The sequence below is a fragment of the Vombatus ursinus genome, unplaced genomic scaffold, assembly GCF_900497805.2.
Source record: "Vombatus ursinus unplaced genomic scaffold, bare-nosed wombat genome assembly UNPS02014872.1, whole genome shotgun sequence".
NCBI lineage: Eukaryota > Metazoa > Chordata > Mammalia > Diprotodontia > Vombatidae > Vombatus > Vombatus ursinus.
The window spans coordinates 5802507-5820158 of record NW_020954650.1 but is presented as its reverse complement, the minus strand read 5'-3'; positions in this window follow the sequence as shown (position 1 = coordinate 5820158).

The window sequence follows — 17652 nt, the reverse complement described above, 5'->3', positions numbered from 1 at the left end:
AGAAGTCCAATTTCTGCCTTCTGTAAAGGAAATATTTAGGAGGAATTTACTACTTCACCCTCCAGTCCTCCAATCAGAGAGGAGAGGAGACCCAAGGACCCAGGAAGAAGTTGAGTATCTATGGCTTGAGTTAGCAGCAAGGTGATGAGATTAGAAGTGATCAGTTTATTGTGGGAGGGGTTGAAGATAGAAAGTAGAAAAAGTTAATCCCCAAATAGAACCACAAGCCAAGATAGAAGTACTATCAGACTGACTGAGCAAGCAAGTGAGGTAACAAATTGTTGAGCCTCTCCTTATAGAAACCTAAGTTACCGGATTTCCCTATTGGTCCAGTTAAATGCCACAGAATACTGCTGATTGACTTTGTACTCTAAGTGGGCCTAAAAAGCTACATAAAGCAAGGCTAAATAAAGTCAAGCTGCTACTACCAGACTGTCTACTTTATTTCTCTAACAAATTGCTCTTCCTTTCAGGTTATTCATTTTATTAGACCTCCAATCTTTGAACCCGCTGGTGAGTGAGATTCTCCCTGGGCTCTCCAGAAACTCAGGCTAAGAAATTTCCCAACCAAGTCATTACTGGTAATAGGATGAGGTGCACTTTAACCCACTGGGCATCTCTGCAGTGCCTTTGTATTACCTGCAATTTTGCTTCTTTTGAGAGTGTGGTGTTCTATGGCTTATAGCCACAAAGCATCTTTGGAAGAATACTATTGTTTAAATGATGGATTTAAGGATAAGGGAGCAGCTTGGGATCACTGAAAGCACTACACAATTTTCCAAATATGCTGCTCCTCTCTCTCTTTCTCTTATTTGGTTTTGGGCCTAGAGCATTATCCATCTGCACTGAATAACCAAGTTATATGTACTGATATACTTGGGATACTGCACATTCATTTGCATGGGGTCAATAGGTATTTTTCAAATATTATTTCCCTGCATGGATCATAAGGCTAAACTCTATGAGGTGGTCCTAGTTCTAATTTGGAAAGCTTTGTATTATTCTATGACTTGACTAGCATACAAGAGGCCCAATAAGCTTCTCATCATTCATATATAATACATATTATATATAAATATATCATATATGGATCTGGTTTAATTAATTGTTTAATTAATATAATAATACATTAATGTATGATAATATAACATATTCATATTCATATATAAGGATTTTTCCTTATATAGAGAGCTCAAATTTTAAAGAATCTGCATGGTGGTACAAACACTACTACCTCCTCAGGAGTGCTTCACATCTAACAATGCCAACACATTAGCAGTTCCTTATACTTTTTTGTACTTTACTTCCATTATCTTCCTCAATATTTATATCTTATTTTCCTAAAGGGATTATTAATTCCCTGAGGGTCAGGGTATTGTTTCATGTGCTGTTTGTGTTCTTAACAACTTAGTATATAGTCAGCACTCAGTAAAATGTTGATTGGATTGATTGGATTGAAGAGGTTGAAATTACCTTGGCTGTATTCTGGGTAGCTGAGATCTTGTGATTCTATCAAGGAAGTGGCTTTACCATCCCTATTTTGTTGTCTTTAGCAAACATGGTATTTCCTTCCAAAGATCTTAGGAACTGGATTCTTTTCTGCCTTCATTCTAGTACAGTGTGTCTGATTTATTTCTCTGTATTGTTAGAGATATTGTTAGATGACTCATATTTCTCCAGCCCATCTAATATACGAGGACAGAATGATGCTTAAGAAATGGGGAGGTCTTTGTGCAAGTAGTCTCCTTGCCTGGAATGTGCTTCCTCCATTCTTCTGTCTCCTAGAATCCCTGGCTTCCTTCAAAACCCAGCTCAGGTGGTACTTCCTAAATGAGGCCTTTCCTGAACCCCTCAGTTATTGGTACTCCCTTTTGAAGTTGCTTTGCATTACTTTGGAAGCCTAGTGTAGTAGATAAAAAGCTGGTATTGGAGCCAGGAAGATTGGAGTTCAAATGCTGCCTTTGTCAAATTTGATAGTGGGGATGTCATTTAAACACTCCATGATCAGAGGCAACTCTCAAAGTCTGTAAATTTCAGAGAAGGTGCTGACTTGTTTTACTGGAACGAATTTCCTTGTCAAGGAGTTCCCTATAGAATAAAACCACAGATATAGTTTATAATCCTAGTTTTTTTTAATTACTTTGTGATTTCTTATTAATGTATGCATACACTGTGTCCCCTCAGTAGAGAATAAGTTTCTAAAAGACAGAAGATATTCCATTTTTGTCTTTGTGTCTCTAGCACTTAGCATGGTGATTTGCATATGGCCGTCACTTAAATGCTTTTGAATTGAATCAAGCCTTTGATTGTCTCTATGAACTCTCAATAAATTCATTCACTCGTTCATTCAATCAACTGAGATGGAAGAAACATTTTGGTTGCTCTTCATAAATTTGTTGGAAAGCATGAAACAAGCTTTTCCAAAACGTAGATGCACTAGAAAAAAATAAGGACCATAATTAGTTTGTAGTTAAAATGGGCTCTATATTTTGCAAAGCAAGTTCTTCTATCTCCATTACAGATTTTGAACAATTATTATGTTTTCTCATGAAGATAATTGAATATGTGAACCCACTATTAATATCCTTCCAAATCAAAACTGTAAGAACCACATAGATAACCATGAAAAATCTTTATATCAGATTATATCAGATCAAAAATCTTTAGATCAGAACTCAGTAGAAGTTTTTTGAAATGTAGGTTGAAAGTTATTCTTATGAAATATAACTGATATTTGGAATGAATATAAAACCATTGCAAAATAATTCATTTAACAAGTGATATTTATAGATTTTGTTATGGAAAACTGAGATATATGGAGCTCTGTGGAGGCTGAACTTGAGATTTAATCAGTATAAACACCTCACTATATGAAAACTATCTCCTTTCATTCAGATTCACAACTGGCAGATAATTGTAGTTTTAGAGAGTTTGCTGTGTATTGTTGTTGTTCAATCTTTTCAGACTGTTCTTGACCCCATGTGAGGTTTTCTTGGCAAAGATATTGGAGTGGTTTGCTATCTTCTTCTCCAGCTTATTTAACAGATGAGGAAAACAGGGTTAAGTGACTTGCCCGGATTCACACATCTAACAAATGTCTGAGGCTGGATTTGAACTTGGGTCTTTCTGTTTCCAGGCCTGGAGCTCTATCCACTGTACCACTTAGCTGCTGCTTGGATACTAAGAGGTTAAGTGACTTGCCCAGGGTTAGACAGCTAGTTGCATCAAAAATAGGACTTGAACCCAGGTCTTTTGGCCTTCAAGAATGGCCACTGATTTACTCTACTATGATATTGCTCACATTGTTCAAAAATTATGAAAAATATGCATAGATACCATAATATCTGTATGCTTGCTTCTCCTAATTCTTACCTTGTGGGAGGTTCAGGCAATATCAGAATAAAAAAAAAGTACTCAGTGTAGAAACTGCATGCTCCACGTGTAAGGTTTGAGACAATTATGGTTTAAGATAATACATCTAGATTAATACAGAATCTTAGAATCTTTATGGTGATAAACAAAACAAAACAAAACTCTGAGGTCATCTAGTTCCACCTACCCAGTTCAGGAATCTGCTCTGTAAGAATCACCTGAAGTCAGATCTTTATGCTCAGGGGTGTTGCTTCCCCTCCCCCCCCCACCCTTTTTGTGGGGGAGGGCCACTAAATTGACTTAGTCTAATTTTTTTTTTTTTTAGGCAATTGGGGTTAAATGACTTGCCCAGGGTCACCCAGTTAGTGTCAAGTGTTTGGCCCCAGGCCAAATTTGAACTCAAGTCCTCCTGACTTCAGGGCCAGTGCTCTATCCACTGTGCCACCTAGTTGCCCCGGCTTAGTCTAATTTCTACCAACACTTTCATTTTCCTCATTTCCAGGACGTACTTCTTGCTTGCTATTCTTCCCTCAGTTTTTTTTTTAAAGTATTGGAAATGACCAGGGCAGATCCTGGTTAATTTGATGAATCCCCTAATCAATTTAATAAGATGATAGCCCACGGACCTTTTTTTGTCTGAAGGACATTAGATGTTAATATGTGTCCTCACTGCTTGTTGTATCCTCTGACCGGTTTCCATTGTCTGTGACCCTCTCCAAGACCTTGATGACAGTCCTAGTGAAGAGGATGGGATCTAGCCTTTCATTGTGGCTACACCCAATCTCTGTTACCCTTAACCTAGCCTGGCCCTCCATTGTTTTAACTCCCTATGGCCCCCGGCCATTTCCCACCCTTAATCCTAGCTAGGTTCCACTCTCCCTTGGCCACGAGGTCCAGCTTCCAGGAGTTCTCTTTACCCCAGCTTACTGGCCACTCCCATTGAGATCTCCTTAGGCCCCTCTTCTGGTCACCCCAAACTACTTGGCCACTCCTAGATGCCTCCCACAGTCTTTCTGTATATTAGGTCCATCTGGTCGCCATTAAGGTTCTCTGATTCTTATAATCTAGCCACTGTTCAGATTTTTATATTCTAGCCAATACCTCACAGATTCTCAGATTCCTTAAGAGTCTGGCTAATATGGAGGATCTTTAATAAACCTTGTCTTTGGCTGAAAGAAGGCTTGGGTCGAATTCTTTCAGGTAGGACCCGTGTATCACGATCTCGGGGGTCCCAGCACCCCTAAACCTCTAGACCTCATTAATAGGGGATAGACTCTTTCCAGCAGAAATTTCAGCTTGTTATTTGTAAAAGTGAATTGTAAAACTACTCAGCCCTTTTAGTATATATATATATATATATATATATATATATATATGTTTTCTCTGCCTTGAACCTCCAGATCCATGAGTTCAGCAAAAGTCATCAAAGGGATTTTCTTAGTCCTGATCTCCACTTGTGGCATAAGATAGAATCTTGATAGGAGAACTACATGGTTAAGCTGTCTACATGTGCCTAGATGGTCTGACAGGAGTGGGGAACCTGAGGCCTCAAGTTACAGGTTGCATTACTGACTTTATGAATATAGAAAAGAGACTGGAGTTTTGGGGAAATGGTCTTTTTCAATAAATTCTAGGTTTTCTTTTCTTTCCTTTCCCTCTCTGACCCAGTGCCTGAGTTTGTATGGTGTGCCTTCTAGAAGGTGCCCACTAGAAAAAGAAGGGTATCTTACCATGAAGTCATGGTGCAGCTATAGGAAAAAAGCCATACCATCTCAAGGTACTGGAAAGTGGGGAAAAGGTCTAGAACCTGTGAAACAAGTTCTTGTGTTGAACTATGTAGATACAAGATGAGAAGTTCAACAGTTCCTTAAAGTATTTTTACCTTCTAATAGGATGTTAGTTTGTTTTTTTTTTTTTTTTAACTTCTGCGAGTCTTTTCATCTACTGCATTTTCTGTGGTGGGTTAAGTAAAGGCCATACTTTACCTAATATCTTTAATACATTGAATGACTGTGGAAGAGATAGGGATTGTATTACTCATTTGGGAAAATCTAGACACAAGTCACAGTAAGCTTTACTCTATTGTATGTTGTATAGTACAACTAGACCTGAGTTTGAATCCCACCTCAGACACTTAGCTATGTGACCCTGGACAAGTCACTGAACTTTTCTCAGTTTCATCTTCCTAATCTGCACAATGTGGATAATAACAGAACTACCTTGTGTTGGGTTGGGTCGGGAGGGTCAAATGACATAATATTTGTAAAGCATTTTGTAAATCTTAAAGCACTATGTAAATTCTAACTCTGTATTGCTGTTGTTATTGTTGCTCTTGAGATTTCCCTGGAGTCAAATTCTGGGGATGAAGAGCAAAAGAAAGAAACTGAGCCTTTTGGGCCAGGTCTCTTGAGATCAAACTTGGTCCTCATGAAATGTGCCTCAAGTTTAGCTCATATTCCAGAAGCAGTCTCTCTCTCTCTCCCTCTCCCTCTTCCTCTCCTTTTCCCTCTCCTTTCCCCCCCACCTCCATCTCTCTCTTTCTCTCTCCCCCTACCAAAAAAAATCACCAATTGGTTAATTACAAATTTTGGTTAATTTCTTTGCCTTCCTCAAAGTGAAAAAAAAAAAAAGAATACCTATGGAAGTAAAAGCAAACATAATTATGCATATCAGTGGTCTGGATCAGAACTATTAAAAGTACTCAAATAGAGTGTACAGTGTTTTCTGTTATTTTCTGTAGTCCCTATCAAGCATTACTGAGGGACAGATTAAATATCCAAAAATCCTTCAAGTATGTGACTTCCATTATAGCTTGCAATCTAGTTTGTGGGAATAAATATTGGATATGTAAGAAATTGTAGGAATTATTTTCAGAAATTTTTGTTAGAATATATTCTAATAGTAAAAAAAAGGAATTTTTAAATTGCCAAATTGTATCACCTGTGTTGATTTTATTAGTAGTAGTAGTAACAACAGAAATAACAATAAAATGATAATTGCAATAATAATGTACTTTCTTTTAGGAAAGTGAAGACACAGACTGTTCCTGCTTATTTCCCCTCCGTCACCAACTACTGGTGCCCTGCATAATGATGGAATTTCTCTGGCTTTACCAGCACCAGATATCTTGTCATGAAATTACAGTTCACATCACTCTGTGTTCGACTGGCCTGTTATGCCCACCTTTCATTTCCAGCTTGTAAAACTTGATGTTTGTAAATGGCAAGGCCATCATTTCCTATCAAAGTGTGTCCAGTAAAACTGCTATTAATTATAAAGTTCTTGATCATCCTGTGAGATTGGACTGAAATATCCAAGGGGAAAAATCACAGCCCAGTCTTCTTGCTGTTCCTCTAGAAACAGATTTGCAATGTGTACTTGAAAAATGGTGTGGATTATGGCTCTGCTTGTGACTTGGCAACTTTTATTTTAATAATGGATGATGACTATTACCTACTCCTCAAGTAATCTTTAAAGGTGGGAATAGAAAGTGGTACCCAGAGATGAGAGGCCAGGGAAGTAATTGCTCTTTATTTATAACTGTACAACACAACTGTCCTCACACATGGCTGCTTTTAGTGACAATGCTATTACATTTTGGAAGGAACAAATCATATGCATTTAATCTCTGGCAAATTTGGCATGACAAAAATCATTGTTTAAAAAGATATAATTCATGGCTTAAAAGAACTCTGGATTTTTTTTTTTATCCTAAGATAGCCTGATGGACCCTTTTAAAATTCCCCTCTTTCATTTCAATGTTTGACAGAGATGACCACTAGCTTTCTTATATCATTGTTAATGAAATGGTTATATTATGTGTATATGTTTTTAATCAAGGGAATTTGAAAAACACGATTAAACACGATGTGCTGGGCACTGTTATAAGAACTAGAAATACAAATACAAGCAGAAAAAAAGACAATTGCTGCCCTCAAGGATTATACACAATAGTGAAGGAAGACAACACTTAGAAGAAAGCTGGTAAGGGTGGAGGGAAGGGGAATGACTGTACCTTTGGAGAGAAAATCTAGAAGGAAAAAGTCGAGTATAATCAAGAGAGGAATTAAAACACAGATGGCCTGGGCATCCTCTTTAAGGTGGAGGTCTGGGGAGAAATCATCCAATCAGAGGGTGAGGAAGAAGGGGAGAGGGCATCAACAATGTGTGAAGGCCAGGGCTATATAGTCAGAAGTGCAGTCTAGAGAAGAAAATGTGTGGGTTGTTTTGTTGTTTTTCTCCTGACTCAAAAATATTTTCAGGATCTCCATCATCATTAAGAAAAGGTAAAAAAAAAAATCGAATGAGAATTGAGCTAAAAAAAAGAAGAATAATTAGTTTGAATCTGATCTTCTTGTTATATTTGAAATACGGAACCATAGCACCAGTACTGTATTTCTGTCAGAATTATTGTTAATTTCTTACTCCCTTTAGTTCCACTGCTCAAAGCTTATGGCCACCATTTCTCCTTTAATGAACTCATCAAAATTACATTCAAACTGTTTCACTACTGCAGTAAATAAGCCAAGTCTTGTTTAATTGCATCTACTCTGATTACATATCTGAACAAATAGTTGGATAAAAAGGATCCACAGCAGGAGGGCTATTTAGATACTGAACAGAGTAATGCAGGTAATTTAACATCAATTAAAGGCAACAATCAGATCACTACTAGTCTTGGATATTTAATGTGATTACATGATTTTAAGTTATTTTCCTCAAAAATACCTTTCTTAATACATTTCAAGATCTAAAAGGCATTTTCCCCAATATAGTCACTTCTCCATTATCCATGCCAGTAGAGCTGTGCTTTGTGTAAGCACAAAGGTTGAAAGTTCCTTAAAAATTCCATTTAGGGTGACATGATGGTTTCCTTCTATCAAATTTTATCATCCTGTTATTAATGGTATGCAAATACACAGAGGATCTCCTGTAGAAACTTCCAGTAATTCAAATTGTAACCCATTTATGAGTTAGTAGGGAGTTGTCTCAAGCAGATAGAGGCCAATTGATTTGTTCTATAAAAGGCTTTTCTCAGTTATCCTGAAATGTAAAGAGTAAAAGCATCATTACCACCTCCATTTTATAGAAAACATAGAAATATCTCCATTTTATTAGAAAACTGAGGGATAGAAAATTTAATTTGCCCAAGGTTATACAGCTTGCAAATGTTGATTTTGAAATGGCAAAAATATAGCTTTTGTCCATTGATATGAGTAAGAGAGTTGTCTATATTGAAAAATATATTTCAGATCTTGAAATTTAAAAAAGGTGAAATTATTCATTTAAGGAAAATAATTAAAAATCATTCAATCCCATTAATCTCATTAAATATCTAAGACTACTTGTAATTTGTTTGTTACCAAACATTCATAACAAACACTGGTAACAAAGGCAAGATTTGAACCCAGGTTCTTTTGGAATAAATCCAGTGCTGTTTCCATTTTGCTATGATAACCTCCATTAGATTTCTTTTCGGTTATTACAAAGATGTTTTTGTTTCTTAAATACACAAAAGCTCTCATCAAGTTTTGGAAGCTCAGAATCCAGCTAGTTGATAAGGGAGACACATTTGAGGATTAAAAATTACCTGTGATAATTGTGCATCAATGATCAAGAGTTTGGCTATATACAAATTTAACTTGGGGGTGGGATGGAATGGTAGAATAAAACAAGAAGGTTTCAGGGTGAACCTGGTCATTTCTAGGGGGAGAAGAAATCTTTGAACTCCTGTTGAACCCTCAGAGAGTGTTACTTGTGATTTTCTTCAGTTTCATTTTGGTTCCAGTCACTAGGAGTTTGAATAGTGCATTAAGATCACTGGACTCATCTGTCGGTATTAGATACCTATGAGGTATTATGTCAAAGTATCACACCTGATATTCAGATGTGCTATATTTTTCTACAATAACACTGTGTAGTGGGAGCTGAGTAAATGCTTGGCTTGACTCAGCAGGACTTTAGCTGAGAAGTCTTTCCATCAATCTCTGACTGCCAAGAGGCACAGGGACAAGTGGCTTCCCCCAGCTGGCATTCTTCATCCTCTCATTATTAAATCAATCCATCAATCAACAAGTATTGATTGAACACATACTATGTGCAAGACACTGTGCTAGGTGATATAAAGTAAACTAAATTCAATGGAACAGGGTCATAATTTGCAATTAAGGAAGTGAATAGCTCCAACTGACCCAAGGGAAATCAAGCATTCATCCCTTCCCATCTTGACCCTAGGGTAAAGAATGGAAACTTCATTTCTAATCAGTAGATGTCATAGGGGGCAGAATGATTTAGGAGTCAATGCATACCAACTACTTTAAATGGTGAAAGAATTTGAAAATAATGCAAAAGGATGGGCCTTTCAGACAGGCAGTCTATAGAGAACTACAGCTTTTAAAGTCTGCCTATGGTAGTAGCACAAACACTACTCTTGAAGTTAGAAGACCTGGATCTTGTAACAAGGTCTTGGATTTGACAAGTATTAGCTACATGACCTTAGGAAGGTAATTTAACTTTTCCAAGCTTCAAATACCTCATTATGGGACAAATATGGCTAACACTTGCACTAACTACCTTACTGGGTTGGTGAGAGCAAAAGTTGCTTAAAGCACTATGGATATGTAAGCTATCACTCACATATCTCTGTGGCAATTTCTCTTACACTAGTTATGTCACTTGGAAGGAAAGTTTTTCTTTGTTTTTGTCATGGAAAGACATTTTCAAGTTTTCCTGATCAGACAGGATGACTACATTCACAAAATTACAAAAGCAAGCAGTCGAAAAATGAACTGTTTAATTAACCAACACGCTATTTGGTCTACATTATTTCTTCATTGATTAAGGAATGATGCTGAACTTGGAGAAGTGAAGAAAGGACTTATAGCAGACATGGAAGTTATTTTCTAACATACAAAGGAAAGTCATGTGGATGACTTGTTCTATTTGTCTTCAGAAAGCGGAACAATGAGTGATGGGTGGAAGTTGTAAAGAAACAAATTTAGATTTGGTATGAGGAAGAAATTCTTAATTCTTAGAACTGTACGAAAGCATAATGGGCTGCCTTTGGAAGAAGACCAAAGTTCCCTCAGCATGGAAGTAATCAAAAAAGGCTGGATGACAACTTGGTAAGGATTTTACAGAGGGATTTCTGCTCATGTTAGAATAGATGGCCCTTGAGATCCTTTGCAACTATACCAATTATAATGCTGACCATTAATGTTAGCATTAAGTGTAGCAGATAGAGCTATAAAGCTGTTTAATTATTTACATTCTACCTGCACCTTGAGATTTGTATCTTTTTCTCAGATCCCCATTCCCCCAACCAAATGACATCACAGTTAGCAGCATATATAGCCTGGGTTATGGAACTAAATGATAGATAGTCCTTCATTGATGGGAATGGTGCAGTTCTATAGTCTGTTAAAGAATAATACAAAAGATACACGAGAACAGAAAATAAAAGATTCCCCATCCTTATTAAAGTATGTCTTTGGAATGGGGGTGAAGGTTAGCAAATACCTTTCATTCAGTACTGTGACTCAAGAAATTATAGTATTACTCTCATCATTTGACAGATAGCATATTAGGCAATAATCTCTTGCAAATAAAGACATTGGTTGTACAGATTATAGTTTTGTTCAAAGCTATTAGTAAGGTTATGTGGACTTGCTATTTGTTAGCCAGACTCTTCTCCGGTTAACTAATGATCATATAAATTCGTTTGCTTATTAGTTTCATTCATCATGCATATTAGGCACCTCCTATATGCAAGGCACTTGAGGATGATTCTTAGCTAATAAAGTGACCAAGTTATGCTCATTTTTTGGGAAGAAATGTTCAATTCTCATATACGATGGGAAGGTGAAGATGGCTTGTCTTTTGAAGAGTTGAATATTTGGTGAAAATACTCACATTGATGAAGTCATAAATATCCTTCAGAGTACCAAATCATGTGCAAGACTTGGTGCAATGTATTGAAAGGAAATAACAAAAAGGAAAATTGTGGCCTCAAAGAGTTTATATTCTGCCAGGGGATAGAACATGAATACAAATAATTGTAATGGAGATGTGTGTGGTATGTAAAGACAGAAATTGGAAAATTTGAAAGAGGGGAGATTTTGCAGGGTAAAATAACAAGATCAGTTTTGGAAATGTTGAGGTCGAGAAGTCTCTGGGATAGCTAGTTTGAAATGTCCAATAAGCAATTGCTGATGTGGGACTAAAGCTCAGGGGAAAATTTGGGGAAAGATATTTCTGTGAGTCATTTTCAGAGAGATGATAATTAAACTCATTAGAGCTGATGATGTTATCAAGAGAGAGTATAACATATAGGGAGAAGAAAAGAAAACTGATGTTAGAATTATGGGGACCACTCAGAGTTAGATACTGTGATATGGATGATCGGCCAGCTAAGAAGACTGAGAAAGATCATTCAGACAGAAGAGAACCAGAAAGAGTAGTGTGTCACAAAATCCTAAAATTGAGAATATGTAAGAGTAAGAGATGGTCAACAGTGTCAAATGAGAGCAAAGTTTAACAGTTGTTAAGTAGAGTTGTAACCTTGGCTAAGTCACTTAACTTGTTCTATCCTCGGTTGACTCAATAGTAAATTGGGGATAATAATATTTTACATTTCTGAAAGTAGACCTTCATAGATAATCGCTTGAAAACCCTTTATAGTTCTGTAATTCTATAAAATGACTAATTGTACCTCAAGCTAAAGCAAGTTTGTTGGTTAATCATGTTGTTTTGTCTTTTTGATTCATTTGAGGACTGGATATTTAGAAATATTTCAACTGAAGGCAGGTAGGCATTTATTAAGCACTTACTACATGCCAGGAACTGTGCTCAATACCAGAGATGCAAATATGATCAAGAAGGAAGACAATACTTGTCTTCAAGAAACTTACATCTTAATGGGAGAAGACATTACATAAGAGGGATCTGAAAAGTGTGTGTTTGTGTGTGTGTGTGTGTGTGTGTGTGTGTGTACTGAGGTAGGGAGGGTTAGAATGCACACATAAAGGAACATGATGTCAGCTATCATGTTGGGGAAAGTCAGAAGCAGAACCAAAAGGGGAATCAAGATCAGTCAGTCTGTGCTGTTCCCCAAAATGGATATCAGAGGAGGAATTCACCAATGAGAGAAGGGGTCTAGCATAGTGAAGGGATGTTAAAGGGTAAGAAGGCTGCAGGCTTTTTACCAAGAGGAGGCCCCAACCACTGAGGAAAATTCTAGGGTGAAACTGCAGCTGAAGTGTAGTGGGGAAGTGTGGAAAGTCAGAGATAGAGTCAAGAGAAGAATTTAGTTCAATTAATTTCAATTCAACAAATATTTGAATGCCTAACTTGAGAAAGAGAACATTGTGTAATGGATAGAAGGCTGACAATGGAATAAGGAAGACCTGAGTTAGAGTCCTGCTTCTGATATATACTATTTGATCATTGGCAAGTCATTTAACTCTTTAGACATGTTCCACGTGAGTTGCCAATGGGTAGAATGAGGACATCACTGACCTATTTTTGACCAAAATAATATAGATGACACATACTTGCTTTTCTGATACTATTTTAATGTAAACATCTTTGCTCATTTCCCCCTTTTTTGGCTCTATCTGCCAACCATATTCTATTCTTTTTTTTTTTTTTTTGTAAGGCAATCGGGGTTAAGTGACTTGCCCAGAGTCACACAGCTAGTAAGTGTTCTCTGTCTGAGGCCGAATCTGAACTCAGGTCCTCTTGACTCCAAGGCCGAAGCTTTATCCACTGTGCCACCTAGCTGCCCCTCAACCATTCTATTAAAGAAGGGGGATTTTCTGAGCTGAAGCAAATGGCATACTGTAGATCTAGTCTTTACCTACAAATTGAACTTCATTTAATTATTCTTATTGATCCTGTCCTCTATTTCACCTCATGGATAAAGCTGCATTGCTCCTTTTATTTCTCTCTCCTTAATCAGACGTTGTTTGAATATGAACAGAATGTACTTCTGTTGTATTAGTTCTGCTTCATTTGAGTACAGCTTAATTGAAAACAGGTTCCATCTAAAATTCAAATTTTAGCTCAGGGAAAATAATTTGTATATGAAGACAGATTTCTGTAGTTTTCATGATAAAAATAATTAACAGAGAGACAATAAGAAAGACAAATAGTTTTCGTGAATACTACTTATGGAAATGCCTCTAAAATTCATTTTAAGTAAGTTAAGGACTGTGTTGGCCAGTCGACAGCCATCCCTTCAGGGCCTTCAGTGGTGCAATTTCTCTTCCTCCTAGTACCTACTAGTTTTTTTTTAATTTTTTTTTAAATAGGTTTTACTGATGCTATTTGCTTTTACGTCAGTTATTCTCCCTACCCCACCTACTCCATCCAGAATAGAGCACTTCTTTTAGAACAAGAGGAAAAAAACAAAACAATTAAAAAAGAAACAAAAAACTAAGGTGGCTGCACTTGAAAATGTTGGCAACTTTCTGCCTCCATGGTACTCTACTTATCTGTCATGAAGTTGAAGTCATATTTGGTTATATGTTCTCTAGAAGCAATAGCCATTTTTCCAATTACTTAAAATTTAGTTTACTTTTAGTGTTCTTTGTCTTTATGTTATTGTAGTCATTGCATACATTTTTTCAGGTTCTACTTATTTCATGCTACATCAATTTATTCATATTTTCTCATGTTTATCTGTATTTTCATATTCATAATTTCTTACTACACAATAATATTCCATTTATATACATGATTTGTTTTGCCATTTACTAACCAAAGGGCCCCCACTTTGTTTCCAGTTTTGTGCTATCATGAAAAAATACTACTATGACTATTTTGGACCTTTCTGTCTTAGACATTTTGGTAGTATTGACCTAGTAGCGGTATTGCTTAGTTAAATAGAATAAACACTTTAGTCATCTGCACTTATTTTCAATCTCTTTCTGCATGTCGGCTCATTCTCTAAGGTCTATAAACGTGCCCATTTCTTTCCCATCCTAAAAAAGCAAAACAAAACCTAAAAGTAAACAAAATGACCCCCCGACTTGCTCTTGCCATCCCTGCTTTTTCCTATATTTTTTCTGCTTTTGTTGCAACTTCCTGAAAAAGTTGTCTAAAATAAGTGCCTCCACTTTCTCTCCTTTCATTCTCTTACCTCTTTGCAATCCAGCTTCCAACTGTATCATTCCACCAAAACTGCTTTCTCTGAAGTTACCAGTGATCTAGTTGCCAGATCCAATGACCTTTTCTAAATCCTCAGTCTTCTTGACCTCTCTGGAGGCACTATTGAGCAACTTCTCCTTCTTGACACTCCCTTCCTTCCAGATTTTTATGATACCACTCTCTCCTTGTTCTTATCCTACCTATCTGAGTACTCTTTCTCAATCTCCTTTGCTGGAAATTCATCCAGATCACTCCCTTTAACTCTACTATTGTAATATCCTGCCGGTGTGTCTGACTGCCTCAAGACTCTTCCCATTCCAATCTATCCTCTACTAGCCACTAAAGTGATTTTTCTTTAAAGCACAGGTCTAACCATGTCACTCCCCTACTCCAGTGGCTCCCTATCACCTCCAGAGTCAAATATAAAATGCTCTTTTGGCATTCAAAGACCCTTACAATCCATCCCCAATCCTACTTTTCCAATCTTGTCATACCTTACTTCTAGCTAATCTATATGTCTATAATCCTATGACACAGGCCTCCTGGCTGCTCCACAAACAAGACACTCCATCTCAGCTGTGGGAAAGATTTCCATGTCTAGAATGCTCTCCCTCCTTAACTCTGCCTACTGACTTCCCTGAGTTTTCTTTAAGTCTCAACCAAATCCCATTTTTTATCAGAAGCCTTTCTCAAACCCTTTTATTTCTAGTGCCTTAGCTCTGTTAATTATTTCTTATTTATCCTGTACATAACTTGTTTTGTATATATATTTATTTGCGTGTTGCCTCTTCTACTAGATTGCAAGTTCCTTGAGGACAGGGATTGTCTTTTGCCTCTGTATATATCTAGTGCTTAGCACAACGTTTAGGGCAAATTAGATGCTTAATAAATGTTTATTGATTGATTTTCCTACATGATTTCAGATTCCCTTTCTGAACAACTAGACATTCACATTTCTTCCCACAGTAAATTAGTGGTTTTGTTTTCATGTAGCCCTCCAACATTGCCTATTTTTATTTTTTAGTTATGTTTGAAAATTAGATGAATAAGGTAAAATATTAAAGTTGTTTTAATTTTATGTCTCATATTATAAATAATTTGTGGTGTGTTTTTGTGGGGTCATTTATAATTTTTAAATAATTTGAACATGATTCGTATCTTTCTATCATGTGTCTATTACACAGTGGTCCATAATTTTATATATCTTGACTTTTATCCAGTCATTTCAATCAGTAAGCATTTTCACTCTATAATTTTACTACTTGTTCTAAATACATTGATTTTGTTTCACACTTCTACTATAGGATGTATGCCTCAAATCTACCATAATGAAAATATCATCATGGTACCAGGAATATTTTTATTATTTCATCTAACCTGGTCATACCACACCTAGAATGTAATATATAATTCTGGGCACCACGTTTTGAAAGCTATAGTGCCTCTATGTAAGTACAGCTACTATGAGGAGAGTCATCACAATGTCATATGAAAATAGGTTGAAGTCAATGGGAATGGTTGGTATTAAGAGAAGACTTTTTTTTTTTTAATGGAAGGGATCTCAGAGTCAGAAGCTGCCTCAGAAGTCATTTTGCTCAACCCATAACTGATCAGAAATCTCTACTGTATCATCCCCAAATAGTAACCACAGTATCCTGTCTTTGAATATATGCAAAGGCAGAGAAATTTCCAAGGAAGCCCACTACATTTGTAGGCTATCTTAACCAATTAATTTTCCCTATATCAAGTCAAAATCTGTCTCTCTGTAATTTCTATCCATTTCTTCTGTTTTTTTTTTCTCTGAGATCAAATAAAACAAGTGGTCTTCTTCCCCTTCATAAAAATTCTTCAAATACTTAAAGGTAGCTATCATAATTCCCCTAAGTCTTCATTTCTGGTGAAGAATCTTTATATTCTTCACTCAATCTTTATATATCTTGATTTTGACTCTTTTTCTTTATGCATTCTAGCTTGTAAATATCTGCCCTGAAATGTGGTTTCCATGATACTGCAAATATGGTCTGATGAGGGTAGAGAATGTGTAAAGGGACTATCAACTCTCTAGTTCTAGATATTATTTTATATTAATGTATCATAACATCCATAATATTTTGGCATCATACTGATATATTGATCTTAAAAGTTCATGGATCTTTTTAAAAATTATTTTTCAAATCCATCCTCTACTAGCCACTAAAGTGATTTTTCTTTAAAGCACAGGTCTAACCATGTCACTCCCCTACTCCAGTGGCTCCCTATCACCTCCAGGGTCAAATATAAAATACTCTTTTGGCATTCAAAGACCCTCACAACCTATCCCCAATCCTACTTTTCCAGTCTTTTTATACCTTACTTCTAACTAAGGACTCTGTAATCCTATGACACAGGCCTCCTGGCTGCTCCACAAACAAGACACTCCATCTCAGCTGTGGGAAAGATTTCCAAGTCTAGAATGCTCTCCCTCTTCAACTCTGCCTACTGACTTCCCTGAGTTTTCTTTAAGTCTCAACCAAATCCCATTTTTTACCAGAAGCCTTTCTCAAACCCTTTTATTTCTAGTGCCTTAGCTCTGTTAATTATTTCTTATTTATCCTGTACATAACTTGTTTTGTATATATTTACTTGCGTGTTGCCTCTCCTACTAGATTGTATGTGACATACACATTGTATGTTAGAACTGTAGGCCTCTTGACTGCAGGTCCACTACTTTTTCTGTGATAATACCATAGTGTTCACTTATGCAAAAGCTGAGAACACCTACTGGTTCAGCAGTCTGGTGGAAGATAGAACTCAGTTGCTCCCAATGAGTGGCATTGTGCAATGCCTTTAAGTGGAATTTATTATGGCATAATTGGGGATATTTAAAGAAATGGAAAGAATGTTAGTAGGGCTGGTATATTTAGGTAGACTGGTCTTTTTTGTTTTGGATGATTTACGGAGCAAAAGTAAAACCCAGATGGGCCTCTGGGGTGTGGAACTACACTGTTACTTCACCTGGGGTTCCCCAAAATGCTTCGCTAACCTAGACATATTTTTACATCTTCCTCATTGCACTGAACATCAGAGAAGCAACTAAGAAAAACTCTGTGTGTGTGTGTGTGTGTGTGTGTGTGTGTGTGTGTGTGTGTGTGT